Raw genomic sequence first — 14,968 nt, forward strand, 5'->3', positions numbered from 1 at the left:
CACCGTCGCTCGTCCTTATGATGTAGGACCTTGGTGCCCCGGCGGACCCCACAACTGTTGCTGGTGCCCAAGTCTTGACTTTGCTGTTGTAGGCTGTCACTGGACTATCCGGCAGCAGTTGAGGCAGCTGTCTAGTTCCTCTGTTGTAGTGGACCTGCTGACGTTGGCGGAGATGCTGAAGCCGTGATACCACATCCTTTGGCTGTACCAGGCTTGGTTGCAGACATGCTGAATGTACCGGAAGAAGTGTCCGGGTGCTCCTTCCCATCAAGCGTTGTACTGGTGATTTTAACACAATTGTCCCGCGGAGTATTTCTCCACTCGAGCAGAGCAGTCTTGAATTCTGTGCTCTCACAGGCGTACTTGCTTAGTAGTTTCTTCGCTTCCCTCACTGCTCGTTCAGCCATGCCATTAGACCTCGGGTAATGAGGGCTAGAAGTAATGTGCGTGACTCCGATGAACCTCATGCCTTCTCGGAACTCATGGCTGCCGAAAGGTGGGCCATTATCGCTCAGAAACCTTACTGGAATTCCATGCGTGGTGAACACGTCTGTGCATATGGCTACCACCTCTTTCGCTGTAGATCGCTTTAGTGGTTTGACTTCGTAGTAGAAAGAGTAGTAGTCCACAAGGATCAAGAACTCTCTTCCACCCTGACTGAAAAGGTCAGCGTCGATAACCTGCCATGGCAACTTAGGGAGTTCATGGCCTATCATAGGAAGTCTCTCGTTTCGTGGTCGATGCTTCTCACATAGAGCGCAGTTTCTTGCTAGTTGTTCAATCTCAGACGTCATCCCGGGCCAGAACATGACGTCCCGCGCTCTCTCCTTCATCTTTTCTTCTCCACAGTGTAAAGCATGCAACAGCTTTAGTGTGATTTGCCGCATTCCCTTTGGGATGACTAGTCTGTTGGAACGAAACAGCAGACCATCCTGCGCGTGAATTTCTTCCTTGTAGGTCCAGTACTGACGCACCTCGTTGTCAACTTCGTTTTTATTGGTAGGCCATGCTGTTTCGACGTATTTTCGGAGCTTCTGCAGCTGGCTATCACGTTGTGCCGCTCGCGATATTTCCGCTATTTTTTCGTCGGAAACATCGAGGTATTGAAGTACGTTTACATAGAAGTGCTCCTCTTCTCTCAGGCATTCCTGCTTCGGAAAGCAAGATAAAGCATCTGCAATGAACATTTCCTTTCCAGGTTTGTATAAAACGTTAATCGGGTATTTTTGAAGTGCGAGCCTCATTCTTTGTAGACGAAGTGGACATCCGTGGAGAGGCTTCTTGAAAATGGCTTCCAACGGCTTGTGGTCGGACTCGACCTTTACGCTGGGTTGTCCGAAGATGTACTCGTGGAACTTCTCGCAGCCGTGTACAATGGCGACCATCTCCTTTCCGATTTGTGCATATCTTTGTTGAGTCTCCGTAAGGGAACGGGAGGAATACGCAACGGGATGCCCTTCTTGTGTTAAGACAGCTCCAACTCCATCCTGGCTAGCGTCGACTGAGAGCGTCACAGGTTTGTCTGCTTGAAAGTACGCTCAAACCGGTGCCTTCGTCAACGCTTCGCGTAGCTCTTTGAAGCTGTCTTTGTGTCTGGTTGACCACTCCCAAATTGTATCTGTTTTGAGCAGTTCACGTAGCGGTGCAGACACTTGTGATGCATTGGGGATGAATCTTGACACGAAGTTGATCATGCCCAGGAAGGTACGAAGTTCCTTGACATTTGTTGGCTCAGTAACGGCGAGAATATCCTCGACTCGCCTTGGATCCACAGCAAGTCATTCTGGCGTGATCATTTGTCCCAAGTACCGCACTTGCTGTTGAAGGAAAGAACATTTCCTGATGTTTAGTTTGAGGTTTACATCCCTGCATCGCTCCAGCAGCCTCATAAGGCGTTGATCATGCTCAGCCTTGGTCCCTCCCCAGACAAGGATGTCGTCCATTATGACATCGACACCGTCGAGATCCTGTAGGACACTGTGCATAGCTCGCTGGAAGACTTCAGGAGCTGTTGAAATCCCAAACGGCATCCTTAGGAAACGGTATCGCCCAAACGGTGTGCTCATAGTACAGACGTATGAGGAGTCCTTGTCGAGCTGAATTTGCCAAAAGCCAGACGATGCGTCAAGTGTCGAAAAGTACTTTGCCCTTCCCAGACGCGGCGCGATATCTTCGAGTGTCGCCATGGGGCAGTGTTCCCGAAGGAGCGCCTTGTTGAGATCTGCGGGATCAAGACAGATCCTGACCTTATCTTTCTTGACCACGACCACCATGTTGCTCGCCCACTCGGTAGGTTCCGTCACCTTGGCGATTACTCCGTCGGCTTCCATGTGGTCGAGTTCGCGCTTGACTTTGTCTTTCAGTGCAACGGCAATCCGCCTTGCTGGTTTTACAACTCCTTTTGCATGGGGTGTTAACTTCATGTGGTACTGTACCCCTTTTAGCTTTCCAAGGCCTTCAAAGACGTCGCAATAAGGTTGTGCTGGACCGTACAAGTGATGTTCGTCGCTTGTTTTTGAAGCAACTGTCGAATGCACTGTGCGCTGAATCAGACCTAGTTCTTCCGACGCTTTCCCACTCAGGGTAAGCGGTACCTCTTGTGGTACGACGAAGAACAGCACCTTTGTGCTTTGGCCGTTACATGATGCTTGCAGAGGAATCCTGCCTGCGGCCTTTTGCTTGAAGCCAAAGAAGGTGTTCAACGTAACATTGCATTTTGAAGTCTTCTTGTTAGTGACTTTTCTCAACTGTCCGGCTGAGATTACGGAACAATTGGCACCAGTGTCTACTCTGCAGTTTAGCTTCACGTCCTCGATCGTAACCTCAGCAGACCAGAGATCGCTCGATGCGACGTTATTTACGGACACCATTTGCAAGAAGTAAGTGTCTTCTTCACGTTCCACTTCAAGGACTTGTTTTGCCTTCGGCTTCCTTCTATATTTCTTTCCTTCCTTTGCTTCTGCACACACTGGCGAAGTGGTTAAGTTTACCGCAACTCTTGCATTCTTTGCCTTGCGCCGGACATGCATCTTTATCGTGCGTATATCCACACTTCGAACAAGTTCTCGTTCGCTTCGTGACCGCGTGAACGTCCTTCACTTCATCTTTTTCCTTCTGGATATCGTCAAACTGCTGCTTGCTGAGCTCTCTCATCCGACATATTTCTATAACCTTCTCACATGACGGATTTTCCGAGATCAGCCTTTGCTGAAGTTTCTTGTCGCGAACTCCAAGGATTATGCGGCTACGCAGCATGCGTTTTTCCAAGGTCCCGAACTCGCAGCTAGCAGCGAGTATCCGAAGCTCTGTCAGCCACTCGTCAAATCGCTCCCCTTCTTTCTGGTTTCGCGATCCGAACAGAAATTCCTGGTACGTTAAATTGAGCGTCGGTTTGCAGTGCTCTTCCAGTTTCTGGATAAGCTTGTCGACATCGTCACGGTCCGCTTCCGTTTCAAACTGTAGCGTATTGCATATCTTCCTGCCTTCTTCACCCAGTGTAACCAAAAAGGTCGCGGCCTGAACTTCCTTTGGCTGCGCCTTTAGATTTGTCGCTGTGGAGAAGAGTCTAAACTCGCATTTCTACAACTTCCAAGCTTTCCAAAGATCGCCGGTAACATCGAGTGGCTTGGGTGGAGGCAGGATACTTGTCATCGTTGCTGCTACCAACGTTGAAGTCATCGGCGTAGTAGCCGTTTCCATTGCGAACTTCTGCCAGCTATGGCTAATCCTTTGGCTTCGAACGCTGGCCACGTCATCGACGTAACACCGCTACCACCATGTCACACGTGGTGCAGCCATTTATTCCTCGTCTTTGTCTCAGCCATCTCGCGAGCCTATACAGAGCGCTCGTCGTCGTTAACACCATTACACTCTTTTCCGGCTTTGGCCGGAGTTCTTAGACCTAGGTTAGTGAACTTTTTGTCTGTGTAACCTACTCTAGCCTAAGCATGATACTGGTGAAAAGCTTTCTGTCCTTCGGTTAGCGCTTACACCTGACGTTATTCTCTTTTCCGGCTTTGGCCGGAGTTCTTTTTGTCTGTGTAATCTACTCTATCCTAGGCGTGGTCAGAAGGAGGCCTCGAATAAAAGTATGCGGGTTGTACCAATGGGGTGGGGGGTATATGTTTACTGAAAAAAAAAATAATAACTACAAGGAAAGGTCAGCCAGGTGCGAAGCCGGTTTGCTACTCCTTAAATACAGAAAAGAACACGGGAGTGACAATAAGAAACTTGTTTCAGCACTAGTTCATAGACTGTTCATGCACGGTATGCCCGAATGTACTAAGAGTATTCAGAAGAATGTGCGGGAGAAAGAAAGTAACGGCTGGGTCCGGTACCATTTTTTCCTGTCTTACTATAGCAGTGTGACGTGTAATTGCCTGCTGTTTTTGTTCTTGAATAAATCCAAGCGTATTTGTGCACTAATGTCATCTGTCCCGCACCGATCGAGTTACTGCCAACTTTGGGGTAGCAATTTTAATCAAGCGGGGTAGTCATGTGCTACTACTACGCAATTCACTACGCAATTTATAATTTGTAATGTATTGAATGTCTAAATAAAGCACTTTTCTATCTAAAAATTCAAAGCAAAAAAAGAAAGAGGAAAATAAAACACAGTCTTCACAAAATATAATACATATGTCACTGTCACACCAAAGATGTGTATTTAAGCGATGGCAAAGCTGTATCGCCTGCCTGCGCGACTATTTTTCCGCCTTGTGCCAGCGGGACCCTTCTTTCCGGGACCCTTTTTTCCGGGACCATTTTCTTCCGGATCCCATTTCGGAGAGAAGACGTCGGATTTCTTTTTGAATGGTTAAAGATTCTGCAGGAAATATGTGACAAATACATTGAACTTCGAGGTGAATGTGTCGAACTGTAATACGGGTTTATGAGTCAAGGACACGTTCTTCCTTATCTAGCCGATTATTTTTGAGCCCACTAACACCGAGTGTGAACAACACAATGAAAAATTCATCCCAAATAGTGGGCCACTTTCCTGTAAGGAGCATGCATGAGCATTCGCATCTGGTCATTCACCCAAACTTCATAAAGTAAACACATGGCTCAAAACGCTCACTTCCAGGGCTGCCCACAATTCCGAGATCGCTGGTACCTTCCTGGAGGCGTGAGTTGTGAGGAATGGAGGCAGCAAAATCTGGTTATGGTATATCTGCGTAAGTGTGGGGAGCCATCTGGTGGAGTGCTCAGGTGGAGAAAATCCATTTTGGGCATACCCTTACAAGAAAAGCAACAGGACCTTCCTTGCATGACTTGAAATTGTGTAAGGGGCATAGTGTGCGGCTGTCACAGGTGCGCCAATCATGTGAATTATTATTGACATGTTTAAGCCTTTCCAATTCTTTGAGACTAAGTCCTCCCTAATGGAAACCACCTTTTCAGACGTAGGGGAACAAATCGTCTGCAATGAATAAAGCCGCAAGGTCACCAGACTCGTCTTTTACCCTGGGCTACCGTGCGAGACACTTCCGGGATTAGTAGCAGTCAAAACACCCCAGAAAGCCATCTGCTTGTCTACAGAGGAACAAAAGAGTGAAAGCGGCTTTAGCAAGTAAATTCTCGGGAAATCTGTGGACGCTTCAGGCCAGACTACGCGGAAGGTTACAGACAGAGTCCAGTCGCATGTGGCCAGGTGATTTCAATTAAAGAGTTGCTTTCTTTTTGTTCATGAAACACGGCAATCCAGAAGATGTGGGTTCGAGTCCTACAGCTGGCTAACCTTTTCAGTGACTTTCATCTTTCGTCGTTCTTTTTGTTGTTTATTTTGTCTGTTGAAATGTTATTTAAGGCAACCGCCATCTTAGCAGTGGGAGAGATAGACGTTTGGACTTTTAGCGGAGAGATTGCTCTCAGAGCGAGACGAGGCGTAAACGCCGGCCGGTAAAAGACGGCCGGAGAAGTATTTCAGACACGGGAGTAGGTCATGTAACTTTAGATATATGTTCAAAGCGTAACTACCTCAAATGTGTTCCGGCTTGTGAAGTGTGACCGCAAGCCATCGAGGAGTGCGAAGGGACATCATGACGTCATCGGCGACCCCAACTCGGAGAACTTCCCAGCCCTCAGATAAGGGCCGGGTCCCATAGCTTTATGCGAGCAGCAGCAGCACGGCAACATGGCAGGAGAACAGCTTTCTGCTGCCGCTGCTCTCCTGCCGGAGGCGTCCCATAGCTTCGTTTTGAATTAGCGGCAGCATGCGGCTTAGGAAACACAAAACGTGTTGGCAACTGTGGCATTGTTTACATTTCGCACATTTCGAAGGCGTACGCAGCAGCTAAGCCTTTTAGTACACACACCTAGGAACGCAATCCTAGGTGAGAGGCGTTTGTGTGAGAGATATGTTGTGGATTTGTAGCTCATAAGTGGACTTTGAAATGAGTGTGGTGGTGGTCTGAGCCCCGTATTACCTCATTGACTCTTCGTTGATGTGTAGTCAGTTTCGTGACATTCAACGTAGGTTCGTCCCACTGCTGCGCAGAACAGTACTTGCTGTGTTGTGTGCAGATTCTTCTACGGGCCTTTCCCCTATCTTTTTTTTTTCTGCCAATAAATCCCCCCCTCTTCTACGGGATTTTGTCGTATAAATATCGCCTCGTTACTAGTATTCGATATTTTGATTTACTGTGACTGTCAAATGAGTACGTTGCTCTTAGTGAAATAAAAGTGTCTAACGAAAACAAAGGCCCCCTTCTGCTAGTCTTCACTGCTTTCTGCTTGTTTTCACAAGGAATGGGTTCAATATCTATCTCTATCGAACTTTTTTTGTTGTATGAACATTGTCTATCTCTATCTAACCCTTTTCAAGGGTCAGTTTCATTTACAACAACTTCGCTCGCATCGTCGATCCTCACAAGAAATGTGGTCGGTATGGTTTTCACACAGCATGGACGTGAAAGCAATTTGCTTGTACGTTATCAAGTGTCAGGTACTTTCCAGAAAACAAGCGAACATGTTAGCTACAACTCTGGTACACGACATACGTGTCACGTAGGTTCGGTCGAACACTTTATTGAACTTTATGAACTGAATTATGTCCTGAAAGCGCACTTGAAGCAGTCTCGATGATTGAATGCTCGCTCCAAAGTACTGACAATCACAAGCGTCTCCAGGTCTTCAGAAACAAATCACAGAACAACCAGACACAAACCTCCTGCCGTCACTCACCGCCGTGCTAATCCTAAACACTGCCGAACGAAAACAATACCAACCAACCTCCTGACTGGCTTGCGAGACCGGCTGCTCAGGCTGCAGAGCAACAGTGCAGCACAGCAACCAAAAATTCGGATACGGGAGCAGCAGGGAATTTGCTGCAGGGAAGTGCTATGGGACCGCTCGTGTCGCTGCAGCTCTGCTGCTGGTGCTCAAATCGAGGCTATGGGACCCAGCCTTAAGACTCTCCTTCAAGTTGTTTTTATTTATATATGGATTATATGGGGATATGGATGGATTTATATATATACAGTCGACCCGCGTTTATCCGGACAAAAAAACATGGGTACGGATTTCTCCCCATGTATTTCGCCCTCGTTTATCCGGACTTCAGTTTCCGGACTCGGACGAGAATTCCAGGGAACAGAAGTGACTAATACCCAACAATCGGCTTCAGTTATCCGGTCATTGTCCAGGAATGACACTTGGCCCACACCTAGTCAAGTGAGGTCGAGAACCCTGGTCGTGACTTTTACTGACACAAAGACAGTGTTGCTAGGAAGAATTTTCTCCCTTTCCGACTTTGCACGTTACACAAAAGTAATCCACTGAGCAATCTGGTCATTTCAGACTGAGAAGGTCCGCAACGAGGACCCCTGAGCTGCAATCATAGATGACGACATCGTCAGTGTCGTCGCTTCCGATAGTGCTCAAGAATAATGTGACGATGAAAGCCTGGATGAGGCACCAGCTGTGACGGTAGAAAAAAAATGCGCGGGCGGCACTGAGAACAGCGCTATTATTTTTCGAGCAACAGAACAATATTTCGCAAGTCAATGCCATTCACAAAGGTTTAGAAGAACTGGATCCGTGTATTAAAATGAAACAGATGACAATGGATAGTTTTCTGTGTAATGATCAATAAAGATGTTCTTTTAGGGTCACTCTGAATTTTCGTGTTTCACTTATCCGGTTCCGCTGCTATCCGGACATTTTCACAGGAAACGAAGCCGTCCGGATAAACGCGGGTCGACTGTATATATATATTTGCGTAACAGCCTGTGTGGTAGTTTGGTTAGAAAGTGTGCCAGAGCCTTGTGGCAACGTGAGTGGTTTCTATTAGAGCCTGTCACAAAAAGATAAAACACCGGCTTAACACAGCAGGCAACAAAATTTACTTGTAATTTACTTTGTTGCCTGTTGTGTCAAGCCAGTGTTTCATCTTTTTGCGTCATGACCTCTCCTGGCTTTTGGTCTATCTTCATTAGAGCCTGTGTGGCAACTGTTTCAGAAACTGTTCCAGAGCCTGCCCAGTCAGTGTTGCGAAAGGAGAAGGAGGAACTGAGTAGGGCGCGTGATCACGGGAATAAAATCACTTGTTGTTTTTCGTTGGGCAAGAAGGCGAGCAGTCGTGGTCCCTGTTACTTCGTTTCGCTAATTCGGAACATTTTGGTGCCGAAACCCGGGACGACTGCACTCGACAATGCCCCGCGAGGGTCAACTAGATCGCCTCAAGAGGACTCGAGCTGGGATCCGCGGGATGGTTACCCGCACCATCGCGCATCTAGAAGAATGCCTCGCGCGCCCCGATATTCCAAAGGCCAGCGTTGAGGTAGACATGGACTACCTGGTTGCACGGAAGGCCGCGTTGTGCAACCTCGATCAGCAGATTCTCGAACTCATCGACGACGATGCTGGGTTCGATGAGGAGAACAACGCTGTCTTGGAGCAGGAAAAGCGGATCGAAGCAGCCATCAGTCAGGCGTTTCCCGAAGTGTTGACATCCTGGTCGGAGCAGACAACTACTATATCGGCAGTGAGGGCTACCGGGTGGTACCGAAAGGTGAGTAGGAGATGCAAGAGGTCACTGTTCATGTTCGGCCCCTTCGACAACACGTTGTTCAACGACGGTTGGCCAGTGATGTGGGATGACGCATCAAAAACAATTCGGATCTTGGTTGTGGCGGCCTCGCTACGTACTACAGCATGGTGAGGCAGATAGTAGAGATTACGGTCGGGATCAGGGCCAGTAACTTGTTCCGCATGGCCTTCTACGAAATATTCTCTTATTGTTTTGTCGTATTGCCGCAGAACCTCTGATGCGCTGCTAAATCGTCTGAGCTGGGCTCGGAGCCTATGCACTGCCGTTGCTTTGTTGTTGGCATCCAGTGGAAGCCCAGGCTCCTGAATCATCAAGGGAACCTCATACCGCTCTTTCGACTTTGCTATGCCCGCCTCGAAGACCTGGAGGTCCGTGCTGCACACGTGGCTGGCTGTGGGCTCGGGACTTGTGATTCCGAGGGTGTCAAGTTTCCACAAGTCTTCGGCACTACAGTCAGACTCTGGATCTCCGCAAGTGAGAAGTAGGGCACATGTCGATTGGGGGAGCCGGGTATGCACGGTCGTTGAGCCCTGTATAACCCAACCAAACACCGTTTCAACGGCAGTGAGATCCTCCGTCATCCTCAGAATTCGTCCCGTTACAAGACGCCAGTAGTTGTCTGCTCCGACCAGGATGTCAACACTTCGGGAAACGCCTGATGTTGACGCAGGTTGCAAGTCACGCTCAAGTAGCATGCGTGTTAAATGCGGATCCAGCGAAGGGCTCAGGGACTTGCATATCTCGGGAATCGTTAGAGCTTCTAACTCGAAGGTGGCGTCACGGCCTGTAATGTTTACAGTGACCTTACTGCATCTCCTACTCACCTTTCGGTACCACCCGGTAGCCCTCACTGCCGATATCCGGAAGGCATATCTCCAAATATTAATTCGGCCGGAAGATCGCGACGCCCTTCGTTTCCTTTGGGTTTCCGACCTTCCATCTGCCTCCAACCCGTACCCGCCGTTGCAGGAGTGGAGAATGACACGAGTGCCCTTTGGGGCTGCCTCCAGCCCGTTCCTCCTCGCGGCCACCTTGCAGCACCATTTCAGATCTGTCAGCCATCGTTACCCAGCCACTGCTGCACGACTTTCCACCAGCTTTTACGTGGATGACTTGGTAGTCGGGTGCAGGGATGTCGCAGAAGCCCAGACTTTCTACAAGGAGACCAGAGCCATCTTGCAAGAGGCGGGGATGGACATTCGGAAATGGGCGTCAAACTCCCCAGTCCTTCAAGAGAAATATCTGAATGATGGAATCGCATACGACAACGTCTCTGAACTGGGCTCTGTTCTTCGTGTACTCGGTGTGCCGTGGGACAGACAATTCGACGAGATCTGGGTCCCCACGCGGTCCGTCCAGGCCTTCGCTAAAGACGCCCCTTCCACGAAACGGGGGGTACTGCAGGTTTTTTCTCGAATGTATGATCCTTGGGGTTTCCTCTTTCCATTCGCCATTACAGCGCGCCTACTGTTCCAGACTTTATGGAAGGAAAAATGGCCTTGGGACTCCCCTCTACAGCCACCACTGCTGGACGCATGGCACGCATGGGTGAACGATCTGGCAACTCTCTCGGAGGTACGGCAGTCAAGATGGGTACTCGGATCCCAGCACAGCTTGCTCGATCTTCAAGCATTTGCAGACGCAAGCCCACGGGCGTACGGTGTCGTAGTGTACGTTCGCAGTCGAACAAGCGACGGCCGCATCAAGGTTTCCTTGCTCATCGCCAAGGGTCGCGTTGCTCCACTAAAGCCTCTAACATTACCGCGACTAGAGCTTCTCGGGTGCCTACTCGCTGCGCGCATTTTCTGTCGCATCATCAGTTCCCTGCCCATCGCAGCACTCCAGGCCACCTTCTGGACGGACTCTACAATAGCTTTGCACTGGGTCAAGAATGACACTGACAAGTGGCCGCCGTTCGTCGCAGCCCGCACAACCGAGATACGACGGCTAACAAACCCGCAACAATGGTTCCATTGCGAAGGCAAACACAATCCCGCGGATCTGCTAACCAGAGGCGTATCCGCGAAGGCTCTGCTCGACAGCCAGCTGTGGTGGTCAGGTCCGCGGTGGCTATCGCAAGAGTTCGACTCAGCGGCTGCTCCCGTGGTTGATGCAGAGGTATTTCCGACGGACGAAGTTTGCTGTGTGGCAGTCGCGACAAGATTGGACCTCCCGCTGCGGTTGGCCGATTACAGTTCACTGAAGCATATTCTAGGGCTTACGGCTCACGTGCTCAGGTACATCCACAATCTGCGCTACCCGCAGTCAAGGACGACAGGTCCACTTTCTGCAGAGGAATTGACATCAGCCGAACTCGTCTGGGTACGCAACACGCAATCACAAGCGTTTCCTGAGGAGGTGGCAGCACTTCAAAGATCCGCGCCAGTATCGCGCACCTCTACCCTACTGACCTTGCAGCCTTTCCTCGATGAGACTGCCGTGCTTCGCGTAGGAGGCCGGCTCCAGCAAATGGACGACTCCATCGATATTCGTCACCCGATTCTCCTCCCGTCGAAGCACCGATACAGTGCTCTGATAATCCTGGACACGCACGAACGTTTGCATCATGCGGGAGTTCAAGACACCCTCAGTGAATTACGTCAAAGGTACTGGATCCTCAAGGGTCGTCAAACAGTTCGCCGCACGCTGCACACTTGTCTTCCATGCAAGTACAGACGGCTGTCACCCGAAACCGCACCAGTGGCCCCGCTGCCTAGAGAAAGAATCACGCAAACTCATCCGTTTGATGTTGTGGGAATTGATTTCGCCGGGCCTCTCTACGTCTCGCATGCCGCACTTCGCGAACAAAAGGCCTACATTGTTGTCTTCACATGTGGTGTCACACGCGCCGTTCACCTTGAACTTGTACATCAGATGTCCACCGAGCGGTTTTTAACAGCATTCCGCAGATTCATCGCACGACGTGGTCTACCCTCTGTCATCATGTCCGACAACGCTAGGACCTTCCACCAGCTATCCCGTCTTCTCGCAGTCCTCTCGTCACCTGGTGCGCAGAACTTCGCCGCCAATCATCGAATTCGTTGGAAGTTCATCGTCGAAAGGGCACCCTGGTGGGGCGGGTGGTGGGAGCGGATAATACGCTCGGTCAAAGAAGCTCTTAAGCGATGCCTAGGAAGACGTCGACTGGACTTCGAAGGTCTGGTTACTGCGCTGTGTGACATAGAAAGTATCATCAATTGCCGACCACTGACGTACATTTCTTCGGACGTATACGACCTGGACCCTCTCACGCCGTCGCACTTTCTCGTTGGGAAAAGATCAACAGCACTTCCAAGCTACATCGCAGCTACCACGCCGCAGAACGCTGCGGAACTGCGCCGGTATTTCAGGACTCAAGAACAGATACGCATGCAGTTCTGGTCAAGGTGGCGTAAGGAGTACCTCCTACAGCTCCGGTCCGCTCACCTTGGCAAGCGGGAACCAGACACAAGGCTCAAGATTGGAGACGTTGTCGTTATACACGACACAGGAGCGCCACGAATGGTCTGGAAGCTCGGGCGTGTCCATCGGCTGATACTGGGTCGCGACGGAGTAGTCCGTGCCTGCGAGCTGACAATGGCGAACGGATCGCAAATTCGGCGCCCCGTCCAGTTACTGCATCGCCTGGAAGCGGATATAGAGCCATCGGCGGCGCGGGAGGATGTTGCGAAAGGAGAAGGAGGAACTGAGTAGGGCGCGTGATCACGGGAATAAAATCACTTGTTGTTTTTCGTTGGGCAAGAAGGCGAGCAGTCGTGGTCCCTGTTACTTCGTTTCGCTAATTCGGAACAGTCAGCACACTCTTTCCTGTGGACGTCCGAAATAGATCCCAATCTCCGTATACGAAAGTGCATGTCCGTCGGACATCTCTGGGAGCATCATAAATGGACGTCTCTGGTTGTATGTACGATGAACGTCCCATGCCGACTGTTTCAAGGATTATCCAAATCACGTCCCTGACGGGATGTTACACAGGGTATTTCTTGCGGGAGAGGGATAAACAAGAGATTTGTAGCAGTGCAGAAGTTTGACTTTTGGTTGAACTGAATATCCCAAACGAATCCAGTAAGAAACACAGACGTTATGTTGATGGTGAATTAATGCTCCAATCAACTTCTTACTTCAATTATGTTTGTGTGTGTAATCGAATTAAACTTAGACACCTGAACCTTCTTTTTGTATCTGAACCAAGCAGGACTCTCGAATTCGAGTGGTCTTGTGGTCGAGTGGTCACACTCTCAGAGTCTCTTCGTCAGCTGGGCTCTCGCTCCCCCCTATCGAAATTGCTTGGCCCCTGGCCCAATCCAGCCCAGCAACGCTCTGCCCTCAAAGCTCTTCTGACATTTCTGGACACCATCGGACATCGATCGTTATTGTGAAGGGGCTCGTTATTTTATTCCCCCCATTCCAACCAGCAATGGGGTAGAGTATCGCCTGTGGGGATGAAACTCCCCACTCTCCAAGGTCAAAAATAAAGTTGTTGTTGTTCTCGAATTCGCAGAAGATACTAAAGTCAACGTGTATAGTATCTGTTTTCTCTATCGAAGGGAGTGAAGGATTTTCAGGTTTTCCTTCAAATCTGCGTACTTACGTGAGGAGTGGGCAGAAGTCCGCCTGCTCTCCTGTTAACGCAGTCTGCCTTGGTGGACCATGTCTTGATTGCAAATGGTTGCGGGCAGTATTGCTTGCACTTCTTCCTCATGGAAAGATTTTCTCTGACCTTTTAAAACTTGGTGGACCTATCGACTGTCTCTGCATTTTGTTTTGGAAACATAAAATAGCATACCACAGCATATGCACTAACTCTGTGCAATATCCGTGTAGCTCCACGTTACATTCAGATATTGCCAGGGAACGGATGTTCCAGGGAAGGTCCACACCGCGGCCACTCCTATGTCCGTGGAATGTCCAGGAAGAAACAGGTTTCTCCCACGGAGATTGCAATCTCCGTTAGCGGCTGACCCATGGAAATCCCCAGGACATTTTGTTCTGTCTGGGTGTGTGGTAACTGTTTTAGAAAGTGTACCTGAGCCTGTGCGGCAATTCGGTTTAGAAAGGATATCAAAGCCTGTGTGGTAACTCGATTTAGAAAGCGTACTAGAGCCTGTGTGACAACTATTTTAGGAAGTGTACCATAGCCTGTGTGGTATCCTTGATCTTGAGGTGGCATACCCGTAAGCGTCGAACTGATTTAGTTCTTCTTGTATTTCATGGTGTAGCAAATCTAGTTTGTTAACTTTGAGCATGTGTCAAGTCTCATGTCATTTGCACGTCTAACCGTCCTTATCAAACGCTCAGACTGTGTCAACAAGAATCTCGTCACAGAGGCTTCTCAGGACTCCGCGATAGTGGCCGATGCGTGGAGAGGTGGGGATGGAAGTGGACTGAAGTAGGAATAGCCACTGAATGTGTACTCCAGAAGTGTGAAAGCGTGCCCAGGATTTGTGAACCAATGAGTGGTGCAGCAAAGGAGTGCTTGGGGCAGGGTATGAGGTATCGGAAACAGCCTATGAGGTGTCCTAGAAATTGTGTAGAGCACTCAATACTTTATGGCGCCCTGGGGCCTACAAGCACCAAGAGGGATGAGTCTAGGGCTCGCCTACATATCGGAAACCAACCCATGAGCTGTCCTAAAAATTCTGTAAAGTGACCAATAATTGATAATGCCCTGAACTTGTAGACCAATAAGCACCCAGAGGGATGGGTCTAGGTCTAGCCTACATATTCAGGAGCCAGTCCATGAGCAGTCCTAAAATAGTAGCCAATGAGTCTAATGGACCAATAAGCAGTTGGGGTGGTCTGTGTGACATAGCCAGGGTTAGTCTATCTGTCCTAGAAATTGTGGAGCTACATGTGTCAATGAGAAACTATCCTGGAATTCAATTGAATTCAATTTATTAATACACCATGTTTCAT

Source organism: Ornithodoros turicata, chromosome 2, assembly GCF_037126465.1.
Source record: "Ornithodoros turicata isolate Travis chromosome 2, ASM3712646v1, whole genome shotgun sequence".
NCBI classification, from domain to species: Eukaryota; Metazoa; Arthropoda; class Arachnida; order Ixodida; family Argasidae; genus Ornithodoros; species Ornithodoros turicata.